The sequence below is a fragment of the Gymnoscopelus braueri genome (genome assembly GCF_963280865.1).
Source record: "Gymnoscopelus braueri genome assembly, chromosome: 1".
Classification (NCBI taxonomy): domain Eukaryota; kingdom Metazoa; phylum Chordata; class Actinopteri; order Myctophiformes; family Myctophidae; genus Gymnoscopelus; species Gymnoscopelus braueri.
Genome location: NC_137603.1, coordinates 58,902,574 through 58,916,782, shown reverse-complemented (window position 1 = coordinate 58,916,782; position 14,209 = coordinate 58,902,574).

Here is a 14,209-nt window from a genome sequence, read left to right as displayed (position 1 = left end):
TCTCACTTTCTGACTCTTTGTTCCTCTCTCTCTCCGTCTCTCTCTCCCCCTGTCTCTCTCCATTCCTCTCTCTCTCTTCAGGGAATCCCTCCAGCAGCTCAGGGTCTGTTGTTGATAAATCACGCAATTCCCCCAAAAGTGCAACTCCACATGTTTACTGTGTCAAAACCCCACATTCATTTCTCACAAATGTAGACGTATGATGCTACCTCAGGCTCCTTTCTTTCAGTGGTGTAAAGTAACTAAGTACATTTACTCAAGTAGGCCTACTATACTTAAGTACAATTTTGAGGTACTTTTGCTTTACTGGAGTATTTCCAATTGTCTATACTTTTACTTCTACTCCACTAAAATATTGTCGTTTTACTCCACTACAATTATTTGAAAACTTTAGTTACTAGTAACTTTGCAGACATATGATTACATTATAAAACATACATTAACCACTTTAGCCCTATTTTATACCTAGGCTATTTGAAAATAGCTGATCTACAAGCTCACAGCGCGTCGCTTTGCGACGCGTTGCGACGCGTTGTCAATTTGGGACTTTTACTTGTAACAGAGTAGCCTACTTCTACATTGCAGTATTGATACTTTTACTTAAGTAAAACATTTTAGTACTTTTTCCACCACGGCTTCTTTTATATATAGCAAGAGGGTGAGAGAGAGAGAGAGAGAGAGAGAGAGAGAGAGAGAGAGAGAGAGAGAGAGAGAGAGAGAGAGAGAGAGAGAGCGCAAGGCCAGGGAAATCTAAATGAGTTCTGCTCAGCTGGAGCACAGGACAAAATGAATGTTTGTCCATTCACGGCAATTAACATTTTCTCATTGGCAATAATTGATCCTAATTGCATGTGTGGACATTGCACAACAACTATTCATGAATGCTAATCTCAGGTGTCAGAGAGAAGGACAAAGAGGCTGTTTGAGTTTTTTTCCACCATAAATTGTCATTTGAATCAATTAATCAGCTATTAGTTGGTGGTTGAGACATGCCAGCCCTTGAATGTAAATGCCCAGTGGTGGGAAAAGTACTCTATTTTTTGTACTTAAGTAAAAGTATCAATACTGCAATGTAGACGTGTCTTCTCCTCCGCGTCATCAGCACCCATACCCTAGGTGGGGTTGGCAAGAGGGCCTCTCTGTGTGTAGTTTGCATGTTCTCCCCGTGTCCCCTAGGGTAGGTACCCTCACAAAAGCATGCAGTAATCCTGGTCGCTATACCGCCTCCCCCTTGACAGCTGGGGCGCCTGATAGAGGGGAAAGGAACTGGTTGGAATAACGTGTTCCTTCCACGCGTTACGTCCTACCAGGGAAACTCCTCCCTGTCAGGTGATAAGAAGGCTATGTTGTCTCTCACGCATTGAAGGAGGCATGAGCTCGGCTCTGGGCTCCCTAGGCTGGCAGGGGGAGTGTAGCGCCCAGGATCACTTAGACAATTGGCACTGGGAGAAAAAGGGTTGCAACATTGTGGGATAAAAAAATAAATGTAGAAACAGAAGTAAAGGTCTGGTGTTTAAAATGTAAGTAGCCTACAAAAGTATTGACATATATATCAAAAGTACTCATTATGTAGAATGTTCAAAATGTATACAAATCTTTTGAGCATCTACAACGCTCACAAGGTGTCGCACCGCGACACCTTGTGAGCTTGCATGTTTACATAGGGCCAAAGTGGTTAATGTATTTTTTTTGTAATAATATCAAAATCCACAAAGTAATTAGTAACTGAAGTTATCAAATAAATGTAGTGCAGGGTCTATTGACCGAAACGTTGCTTAGATAAAGTTTTCCCTATTGTGCAAGTGCAGACGGTGTGCGGGTCATTTAATTGTATTATATAAGTCTGATTTCTGCCTACGCACCTGTCTCTGAGCTGATCAGGTGTGCATATAAGACTTTGTTGTTTCTTGTGGAGTAGAAGTAAAAGTATTGAAACATTTAAATACTAAGTTAAGTTAGTTACTTTCCACCACTGGATCTGACCACATCTAAATCAAAGCGTAAAGATCAGAAGACACATTATACTGAAATCAGATGTCTGAAACCATCCCGGGTGGTAGCTGATTAATGTGGTTTTTTTGTATTTTCTTTTTTGTGGCAGCCACACAACAGCTAGCCTTGAGATATCATCAATATTGATTCAATCTCATGCCTTTTCTTTCTAATGCCTTTTTTTTCATTAGAAAGTCTGCTCTTTCTCCAACATCCAAAGTGTTGGCAGGGCCCTGATTGCAACTGCATTGCAAACATAAAAACATGAGCTCACACAATCTAATTGTGTCCCTTTTTTCTTGTACTCTTGATTTGATGATGCTCTTTTTATTATCTTTTTGCTCTCTTTTCTTGAATTTTTTTGACGTTTTCTATCATTATTCTGTTGTTGTTATTATCTATACTGCTCCATTGTCTGAAGGAAGCCAAACCAAAATAAGTTTTACTCTTATGTACCTGTACACAAGATGTAACAATAAAGTACAACCTTGAACCTATTCTGGCCACGGCATAATAGCTGAACATATACATATTTGAATATATTTGGTGAAAATAGCGTCAATTTATCGACCATTTTCAGTGAAGATATTGGGAGTAGAGTGAAAAGGGAGAGGACCAATTATAGACCCCTGGAGGACCCCCGGTCAGCGAAGTATACAGGCTTTAAGTGGTTAAACTATCAATGTCTGCGGGATGCTAAACAGTTGCCTGGTTACCACCAGACCATTAACGATTCCAGCTGTGGTTTACCCCTTTAAGGCCGGGAAGGGAACGCATGTGTGTCATTTTAAGATTTCTTTGGCTATTAAAAAATAGCAGATATACAAGCTCATAGCGTGGCACCGAGTGCCGCGCTATGAGCTTGTAGATCTGCTATTTTTTAGAAAAATCTTGAAAATTTGTGCAAATCATTTTTAACTCAAATCTTTGCTTCTGGGTGTCCCTGGAACAAAATATTTTTAGATGGGAGGGGGGTCTGCGGACAAATACATATTATTTTGGGGGTCCTTGACATGAAAAAAGTTTGAAAACCATTGAAAATATAGCAACATAAGTAAAAAAAAACAAAAAAAAACATTAGGGAAAAAAAAACTGTTAGGATTTAGAAGATATTTGTAAAATCCCCAGAAGCAAAGATTTGAGTTAAAAACTTTCGCTTTAAAAAAGTATATATATATTCAAACTAAAGATTTGCACACATTTTCACTATTTAAAAAAAAAAGCAGATCTACAAGCTCGTAGCGCGGCACTCGGTGCCGCACTATGAGCTTGTATATCTGCTATTTTTATATTGCCAAAGAAATCTTAAAATGACACAGATGCGTTCCCGGTCTTAAAGGGTTAAATGAGATGTAAGGTTTTAGGAGCCAGCTCCATTGCACATGTGAGCCTATAAAATGGGCTTGGTTACATGTTGCAATTAGGTTGGTGCCAGTTTGGCTGCAGGGGGGAAAGATCACAGGACGGAACCTCTCGGTCTGAACCCGTACACCAACAGAGAGGTTGGCAGGGAACATGCGGGTTAGTAACAGACAGATGGGGAGGCAGCTTATGCCCTGCACAGTAAAATCCTCAATGTTCATTTAACTCAGAGAGTGTACAAATGGAACCAGAATGGACCCTTATACGTATCCATTTTGGTTCCATATGTACACGCAGTGGTGTAAAGTAACAATAACTCAATTACTGTACTTAAGTACAATTTTGAGGTATTTTTACTTTATTGGAGTATTTTCAGTACTTTTACTTCTACTCCACTATATCTCAGAGGAAAATATTGTACTTTTGAGGGACAGCGAGTGCATTTTCCGGCAGCGGCTGCTGCCGAGCTGCCGGCGGCGCCAGCTTTGGGAGTGTGCTGCGTTTGTGTAACGCAGTCCCCACCAATATTATTTACGATTCTGTGCCTATCGGTACATAACTCGGACGGCGCTTAGTCGAATAGCAGACCATCGGCCGGTCGTCGCGGGCACTCGCGCCTGGAGGCGCTCGGGCGCGACTCCTTGGCCTCAAGGTCTGCTGATTCGGCGCGCCTCCGTCATGGTCCAAAACTATACTTTATCGGCGGAAAAAAGAAGTTGACTGCCGCTCCTCCACCGGCAGTTCCGCTGCTGCCGCTCCTCCACCGGCAGTTTCCGCGGCAGTTCCGCTGCTCCGCCGGCAGCTGCCGCTCCACCGCCGGCAGTCACTGCCGGGAGCTGCCGCTCCTCCACCGGCAGTTCCGCGGAAGTTCCGCGGCTGTTGCCGCTGCCGGAGAATGCACTCGCTCCTTCTACTCCACTACAATTATTTGAAAACTTTAGTTACTAGTTAATTTGCAGATATAAATTATTATATACTTCAATGTAGAAATGCTGTGTTACAAGTAATAGTCCGGAATTCACAACGGTGAGATCTGCTATTTTCAAATAGCCTATGTATAAAATAGGGCTAAAGAGCCGGGGTTAATGTATGTTTTATAATACTATTCACGTAGTATTACAACAAGTATCACAACGTGTCTCGATGCAACACGTTGTGAGCTTGTAGATCCGCTATTTTAGTACTTTAACCTTTTGTACTTTAAGTAGCCTATATTTTGATGAATTCTGGACTTTTACTTGTAACAGAGTATTTCTACATTGCAGTATAGATAGCCTACTTTTACTTAAGTAAAACATTTGAGTACTTTTTCCCACCACCTTGAACACGTTCCATCTGTAGACAAGTCGAATTAACTGGATTTTACTGTGTCAAAATAGCAGCATGGGTTGCGTCGCTGCAATGCAAACAGTGGTGCAAATTCCAGTATCAGACAAGCAGTGCATGACTGTGTGGTCACAAGCTTATGTGGCTGTCCAGGCTTACACTAAAAAGACTGTTCAAACTTACACTGTGTGTGTTCGTCCTGCAGACAATCAGTTCCTGACTGTTTGGCTATGGTATAAATAAATGGGTCTACTTTGACACAATATTGCATCTCCAAACCAAACATTTTCCCTGACCATTGAACAGATAGTGACACGTCGCGTTGCTATGACAATACAGCATTGTTTAAACAAAAGGTGATAAACTGATACCTACAACTCTAGTAGCACCACTGGTACTTCAATATGTCCAGTGGTGGAAAAAGTACTCAAATGTTTTACTTAAGTAAAAGTATCAATACTGCAATGTAGAAGTGCTCTGTTACAAGTAAAAGTCTGGAATTCAAAATTTACGTGAGTAAACGTACAAAGGTATTGGTATCAAAATGTACACTAAAATGTTTGAAAATAGCAAGTCTACAGTACAAGCTCACAACGCGTTTTATAATGTATGTATATAATGTATGTATATAATGTATGTATATAATGTATCATTTATATCTGCAAAGTAACTCGTAACTAAAGTTTTCAAATAATTGTAGTGGAGTAAAAGTACAATATTTGCCTCTGAGATGTCGTGGAGTTGAAGTAAAGATATAGACAATTGGAAATACTCCAGTAAAGTAAAAGTACCTCAGAATTGTATTTAAGTACAGTACACACCACTGAATAGGTAAGTTACTGTATATAGATGTAGTAATAATAATAATAATAATAAGTGTAATAATAATAATAAATGTAATACTAATAATACTAATAATAATTATTATTATTAATCTAATAATAATTATAATAGTCTTCTGGCACCTAGGTGTTGTTGTTTTTCCTCATGGAAGAGGTACTGTGTGGTCGCTCACTGCAATTAATGATAACTTTAAGTGTCCAAAATATATATAATTTACAGCATTTGGTCAGCTGTTAATTACATTTCAGGGCAAAAAAATGACCAGCTCACACGCATTTACACGGAGCACACACACCCAGTGAAATCCTCACTGTTAATTTAACCTCAGAGTGTACAAATGGAATCCCATTTCCTACACTGAAGCACCTTGTCCCCCCGCTCTTCCTCCATTGAGCCTATAACAAGATAAATACATTCCTTTAACAGCATAAGCTGGGATGCTCTCCATTGAACAGTATTTTGATTCTGCAGAGTGCATAGGGCCTGTGATGGATGGGAATAATCCCTCTCTTTATGCAGTGGGTTTTCTCATAGAGATGTAGAGGAAGAGAGAGCGTCATGACAGAGTATATAGCTCCCAGCCCTCACATGCACTGAGTCTCGCGGGGAGCGTGCATCTGTCTCGGAGAGCGCGGGCTGCTATGCTTATCTTAATTGATGGCACGCTATTTCTGGCTGCCGCTTCGCCAGCCCCTCAAATTAGTCTCTCTCTTCTCACCTCTTACCAAGCTCTGGCTCTTGCTCGCTCTCCCTTTCTTCCCCTTCTCCTCTCTCATCCCTTACACCTATTCTTACGGTATATATATACACCCCTGTTCCTCTCCTCTAATCTCTCCATACCTCTCTACCTTCTCTCTCTCTCTCTCTTTCTTCCACCACGAGTCTCTCAATATCTCCGGGCTTCTCCGCCGTGATTTATTGGCTGTGCTCTACCTGGTTTGAAACCCTCCCCACCCCCCCTCTGCATTATGGAAATCCTGTGATGCTTTAATGCCGGGAGAGATGCAGACAAAGGCCGCTGAGCCGTCCAGACTTCCCCTGGGAACTCCGTGCATGCCAAAATCTCTGCATTTAAAATAGCCACCACACACACAGGGGCGGATCGAGGGATTTTTTTTAGACCTTCTTTCAAAATGCTGTCGTGCCCCCCACCACCACCACCCACCTCCCACACTTCACGAAGATGCTTTTAATTAAATAATAATTGTTGTGTTTGTGTGTCATGCCTTTCCCCTGAGAGCCTCGTGCACTTGGGTTGTGTGTCCCTCCTGTCTGAGTTTATAGGTCTACGGCGGTGCTGTTATGTTCTGCAGACTGCGACTAAAGCTCTTTGAGTATGAGACTCTCTGGGCTTGTATGTTGTGCATACAAGCTACCAGATGAAACAAACTCGCCAGCTTGCATGTTGTTTGTAGAACAGTAGCCTACGTTTGGTCAACAACCTGCAATCTTTTTAAATGGATTTCAAGTCGATTTCACCAGGATCAGTGCATCTCACAGACAAACAAGACATAATAATAATAGCAATAGTAATAAATACAGCAAATAAAATTGTCTATCCTCTTGTACCTGCTTGAAAAGCTGCAGGTTCATTATTGTGTCCGCCAGGCCGAAAGGCATGGCTAGAGAGTGTGTTTTGCACCCTGTCCGTCCGTCCGTCCGTCCGTCCGTCCGTCCGTCCGTGTGTCCTGTCCGTCCGTTAATCTCCGGCACCGTTGGCCTGGTCGCTGCGAAACTGTGCACACACACTCCCTGGATGCCAATTCAGAACCTCTGCCCCAAATTTTTCACATGGGCCTGTTATAGCGCCACCAGGAGGACGATTTGTGCAAAACCCATTTACTCCTACAGATTTTATCCAAACGTCATGCAAATCGGTACACAGTATCTCTATAGTAATGTGATCAACACGAATCTATCCGATTTCCCATATATTCCATCCTCATTGGCTAAGGTTGGCTTCAAAGTTTGCAGGATTGGTCTGTTTTGAACAAAAGCCTCAAATCATCAACGCAGCTTGCGATTTCCGTGAGATTTCACACGCACATTCCCACTAGGCCGAGGAAGAAATGCCACCCTTTTCACATTGGCCTGTTATAGCGCCACCAGCAAGTCTAATTTAGCAAAACAAAAAATGCCTCAAATCATGAATGCAGTGTCCGATTGCCGTGAAAGGCCTAAGAAGAAATGCCACCCTTTTCACATTGGCCTATTATAGCGCCACCAGGAGGCCACAGTAATATACCTGACCTGGTGGAGACCTGTGCTCCGAGGAGCGCTTTCTCTAGTTATAGATGTTTCTGAATACTAATGCAGATAAATAACATCTGAACAACTTTTTTTCCACTTCTTTTTTTTTCCCCACTTGTGCGCGTGTGTGTGTGTGTGTGTGTGTGTGTGTGTGTGTGTGTGTGTGTGTGTGTGTGTGTGTGTGTGTGTGTGTGTGTGTGTGTGTGTGTGTGTGTGTGTGTGTGTGTGTGTGTGTGTGTGTGTGTGTGTGTGTGCGTGCGCGCGTGTGTGTGTGTGTGTCTGATAGGACATCAGAGATAACAGGCCCGTGACCAGAAGATTGAAGTTCTAATCATTAAACTATAGGAGCTCCCCAGCTATATGATGAATTATGGCCATAGAACTCAAATAAATGTATCCAGACATATACATTCATATAGCTTTATGTGTCACAGAGAGAAGGAAGCAAACAGGAAGTACATAATCCACAGGGGACTCCGCTGCTGCGTGGTTAGTGGTGTCCATAGCAACAAGCATCATCGGGGTCACCAGAAAACAATGAGGCTGTGACCCACAGAGAGCTATATCATATCTGGATGAAGGACAGAAGAAAAAGAACAGCCCACTCATTTCAATGAAGCGCATACAGTACATGGGACACCATCCTTCCGGGTGTTTGTCGAGTCAATGAGGTTATAACTGCACGCGCATTAGTGTCACTCGTTCATGTATTGGGCACACGCTGAGGTCAGCTTGCAGTATACCAGATTTGGCTACTGAAAGCAAAACTTCCGGTGAACACAGAAGTAGGGTGTGCGAGGGGTCATATGTCCGTTCACGGACGAATGTGTCCGTGGCAAAGACTTGGTCTTGTCCGTGGCAAATGTTTTGATTTACACACCATTATAATGTTCTTATACAAGTCTCCAGGTTTTCTTCAGAATATGTATGACACGGATTTACTATGACACCTACTAGTCCTAGTACTAGTGGTTCTCAAATGTTTCAAATTTGCAAGGACCACCATAGTTTTCAAATTTGCAAGGACCACCATAACTCTGAGAGTGTACAAATGGAACCATTTGTACACTCTCAGAGTTACAGACCTGTCATATGGTCATTCAGGGCTAGCTCTTTGTGTTTCTGGTAATATTGTTGTCCACTCATTTTGTATGTCCGTGGTAAACATTTAATTTTGGCCAAAATGTCCACCACAAGACAGTATGGTGATGACCCCTGTGTGCGACCAGTATCTCATTTTACATCTATGGTCATGACTTAATACAACATAGCCAAAAAGTGTTCTCAGGATTGTTATAATTTATAGCTTCACAATCAGAAACACTTCATGGCCAAGTGTAAACATTCATGAAAACACCAGCACACTTATTGTATACTTTTAGCGACACAGACAAGATTCAATACTGAACACTATAAGTATACGGACTGTGTCCAGAGAAAGTTTTCTTTTTTTTTAAGCTGGCAGCGCTTTTCTGCCATGCACTTCTATGGTAAAAGCCATGCTGGAGTGCTCCTCTTCCTAGCACCGAGCATTGGGTTTCAGCGTTCTCGCCGTCCAGCGTTCTCGCCGTCCAGCCTTATGCAGAAAATTGTTGGGAGAAGAGTGCTGCTGCTCATCGATGTCACTTTCCTATGCAGAGGGTTAAATCAAGCCCCTAGAACCGAGAAGGAGCAGTGAAGCGCATTGGACATGGTGGCCAATCATAGGTACTGCAGCTTATCACGGCTGGGGCTAGATACATGAACGAGCGAAAGCGGTTTCGACCAATGGGCTCGACTCACGAGCTTGCGCACGGGGTTGCGTGTCACATAGGCCCCCGTTTGTCACATTTCCCAACCCAGAAGAAGGGGTGAAAAGGGAGTATGCGCTGGGTGAGCAACTCCATACAAGTGGGGATTTACGGTGCCTTCTCCATTATTTTTAACTCTATGGGTTGGATAGACACGGCCATAATGCTTGAGCAGAGGTATCTCGCTCAGTGCATCATGTGTAGCGCTCTGGACATGATGTGGTTCTCTAACCTTTTCATGTCAAGGACCACCCCATTGATAGGCATTTGGCCGCGGACCCCTATCTGAAGAGGTTTTGTTCCAAGAACCACCATAAGAGAAGATTTATGTTGATTAAATGATTCTACATTTTCAAAACATTTTCAATATTTTCCCAAATTTTTGAAGCAACATATAAATAGTAAAGTGGTTAAAATGATTGTGATGCTATAATAACTACTTTTTCCAAGTACCCCTAGGGGTCCCCGGACCACACTTTGAGAACCACTTGTCCAAAGAACTTAGTCACTAAAAAAATACTTTCTGTGGCCACGTCCCCTTAGGCAGCACACAGTAAAAATGTCACTGATCGTGTAACTCAGTGCACAAATGGAACCAAATGGACCCGTCACGGGTCACTTAAATGCTAGGGTTCATCCTCATGAGTGCACTCGCAAGTTTAGTGGCAGAATTCTGAGGCAGCTTCTGTGCAAGGGAACGATTTGGCCTGAGGGTGACGCTAGAGGAAAGGCCACGAGGTCATCAGAACCGGGAAAGGCTTATCGTCCAGACTCCAGAGAGAATCGATGTATTCAAATGTCATGGTAATGCAGCCACTAGTGTTCAAGATACCGTTGTTTGAGACAAACGTGGTGGCCAGACAGACAAACGGAAAGATGGACTGACATCCTCAGAGTTCTAAAAGCTGTGGGGCAGCCGTAGCAGCGTGGGTAGAGAGGCCAATCAGGCCATGAAATCAGAAGGGCACAGTTTCGCCTCCCGGCATGCCCATATCTATGTGTCGGAATCGTCTCTAAGCAAGAAACATAACCTAACGATTCTCGATTCGATTTCGATTCCTGGGGTCACGATTCAATTAAAAATGTACTCTCATTTAAAAATGATACCCAATCAATGTTATCTAAATTATTTTAATTCACAACAGTCATATTGTTTTCATCTGGACTTTATCGACCAAGTCCAGCCTACTTATTTCCAACGGCTGAAACAAAGAAATACATAATACCAGAGAAGGTTGCTTGTAAAAAAAATCTGGCTTTGATGGAATCTAGATTAGGTGTAGAGTTCTGTGCGATGCAGTAACACAACACAATTGCCTTAATGCAAGTAACATTAACGTTAACGAGTGTCAACGAGGGTCACCTGGACAGTGACAGCACAGCTGAGGTAGCTGTGCTGAACTAAAAGTGACCGGAGTTAGTTTATATTTTCCCTTAAAGCCCTTGAGTATGACTCAATTCAGGATCATGTTTACTGTGATTATGTGTAACGAGTGTAACACGATCATCTGAGCAGCCATCAGCTGGGTGAGTGTGAAACTGGATTTCCCCCACAGGATTAAAAGGTCTCCCCTCCCCTTACACAGCAGCAACGGTACCTCTGTAGTTTTAGAAAAATGTGAGAATAGCAAGCCTGATAGCTCCCGATAAACAAAATCTCCATAAAATCATCTCCAGTACAACACGTATACCTGTTTTTTCTCAACTGCTAAAGATAAGACTTGATATACATCCTGTAATCTTTCCAGCTACCACGTACTTTGCTTTGCAGTTTGAACTTTCTAATCTAAAACTTGAACTTCTTCAAAGAGGTGGAACAATTGTGTGAAAGTAATGCACCAAAATGTGGGTATCATTTAGCTGAATTTATCGCAACTGACATCAGTACTTTAACGCAGTGAATGAAGCCAACCGTCTCATTACAGACAGCGTCTACAAGGCAAAAAGCATCCAAAAAAAGTGAAACAGTCATCTGTCTTTTTGGAAATGTTTCCCACTGCCGTGTGGTTCCATAGTTGTCTCATTATCAGCTATGTTTCAGAGCAAAGCCTTTCATTTATTTTGAAAGCCAAGCCATTAAAACTAAAATGAAACTTTCCTGGCATCTATACTGTATGTAGAATACAAAGTTGCCTTTCCCCCTTAAAGTGCTACCCGTTTTGAAGTTAATATTATAGATTTTGTGGCAGCCAGCAGCACTTCATATTTGATACACGTGTTGGATAAATCCAACAGGATAAAGTTAATGTTAATATTGCCCTGCAGTTCTGGACCGAGTTCTGCTGTGAAGAGGACTGGTGCAAACATGACCTGACATGATACTTCCCATTGCATTCATGAACTTGAAAAAAATGACATATTTTACGAATACCAATAGGCTGGCGAAGTTACAAAACAGTGAAGTACCCCTTTATTAACTCCACCTGTAATTAACATGTTTCAGTTCTGTTATTCTAAGCCCCCTTTCCCTGAGGAACAATGGAAGTGGGATGTGAAGTGCTATTGATTTACAATGCTTTAGAGATTGCGACTGGTTTCCAGGGCCAGCTTGGTCCATTCTGGTCCATTGACTTCATTTTCTCACCCGTTGTACCTGTCCTAGACAGCCTGACTAATGAGCATACACACGAATATAGACACAGTTTAAAGGTGACCATATGAATACCCCCCCTCTCTCTCTCCATCGCTGTCCCCCTCTCCCCCTCCCTCTCTCTCTCCCTCTTTCTCTCCCTGTCTTGCTCCAATATTCCAACTGCTTCTCTCTCTCTCCCAACTGCCTCCCTCTCTCCCTCTCTCCCTCTCTCTCTCTCTCTCTCTCTCTCTCTCTCTCTCTCTCGTGTATTTTCTTTCCACACGCCATTATATCCACCTTCTCCTTGTTAGCTCCTCTCTATAATCTCTTTCCCTCACTCCCTCTGTTTCTCTCATTCTCTCTAACCGTTCTCTCCATCCGTTCTCATCCTGCATTTCTATCTTTCCTCTCCTCCCTCTTGTAATTCTCTCTGTCCGTCTCTGTCTCTGTGAGAAGGTTGATTTAGAACAGGGGCCATGGTTCGTTAGGCCTGCAGGCAGCTTTGGACCCATTTCATTTGGGAGATTGCTTCATCCTGATGGTAGACCAGAGAGTGATGGATAGGAAGCCTGACTGTCCACACGCACACACGCGTGTGCGTGTGCACAAACACACATACATGCACACACACACACACACACACACACACACACACACACACACACACACACACACACACACACACACACACACACACACACACACACACACACACACACACACACACACACACACACACTTCGCATGTGTATAGTGTGTGTGTGTGTGTGTGTGTGTGTGTGTGTGTGTGTGTGTGTGTGTGTGTGTGTGTGTGTGTGTGTGTGTGTGTGTGTGTGTGTGTGTGTGTGTGTGTGTGGTGAAATGCACTTTGCAACATTCATTCATAAATCTTTTCTCTGGACATAGTGTCTGAAGACTGGTACCACTCATGACCATGCAGTCAAATCTACAGCATTAATTTTATCACTTTCAACCTGGAATCCCGGCTTTGGGGATGCCACTATGGGGAGAAAAGTTTCCTACATTTCAAAAAGAAAAATAGAAAAAGAAAATAAAAATACTGAACATAGCTGAGATCGGCTATATTGGCTATTTGCCATACGTCAAAAATATATAGGGCATAAGTGCAAGGTTAACTCTGAGACTCATAAATTAACTTTGTGTGTTTTTTTATGATATACAGTAAATTGTGTTCTGTTTGAACACGATTGTTCAATTTCATCTTGCATCCTGAATGTAATATTACTTAAGAAAACAAAAGGGTCTTTCATTTGAAATCTATGGAGTAGATCTTAACCCAAAGAATACAGGGGTCTTGTCTGTTTGCAGGTAGTCCAAAATGTTAAAGGATCTACACCATGCATTAAAGATAGTCCCTTTAAATATGTTGCGCAAAATCATAGCTAACTCCCACAATACATGTGGGACCCACATGTAACATGATTGTTCAGACCAGCTCAGACCTTAATTTCTCCTCTGGGATGAATAAAGTATACCTACTAATAACAATGTAAAAAAGAATGTATCAAAAAGTTTCAAAATAGCAAAAATAGCAGATCTACAAGGTTGTGGTGTGAATTTGTAGATTGGTTATTTGTGTGTGTATTTGCATTTGTGCACGTGTGGGGGTTCCACGACCCCACAAAATAATCATATTTGAGTTGAGGCATTATTTAGTTTGACTCGGTTCCACACACATTGTGAAAATAGCCGATCTTGCAACGCAAGGCATGTGCTTGTAGATCAGTTATTTTCACAATGTGTGCCTCTTTCTTACAGTATATTATTTGACAATTTGGTCAGTTTGACCAGTTTTTATAGTATATTGTTGATTACTTGTGATGCAGTAATGGTATTTCATCATTTCATTTATTGTATTGTCTTTCTTTTTTCTTAAAAGTCCTTACATTGTCACTTCACTGTCATCTGGGGACCCCCAACAAATCATGTGGGGACCCCACTGAGGGTCCCATCCCACAGGCTGAGAACCCTGCTCTAATGAAAGAAAAAGGCTGGGAACCACTGACCTTGATCAGTGACCACAGTGGTATTACTGTAAACGGCTGCATCCAAC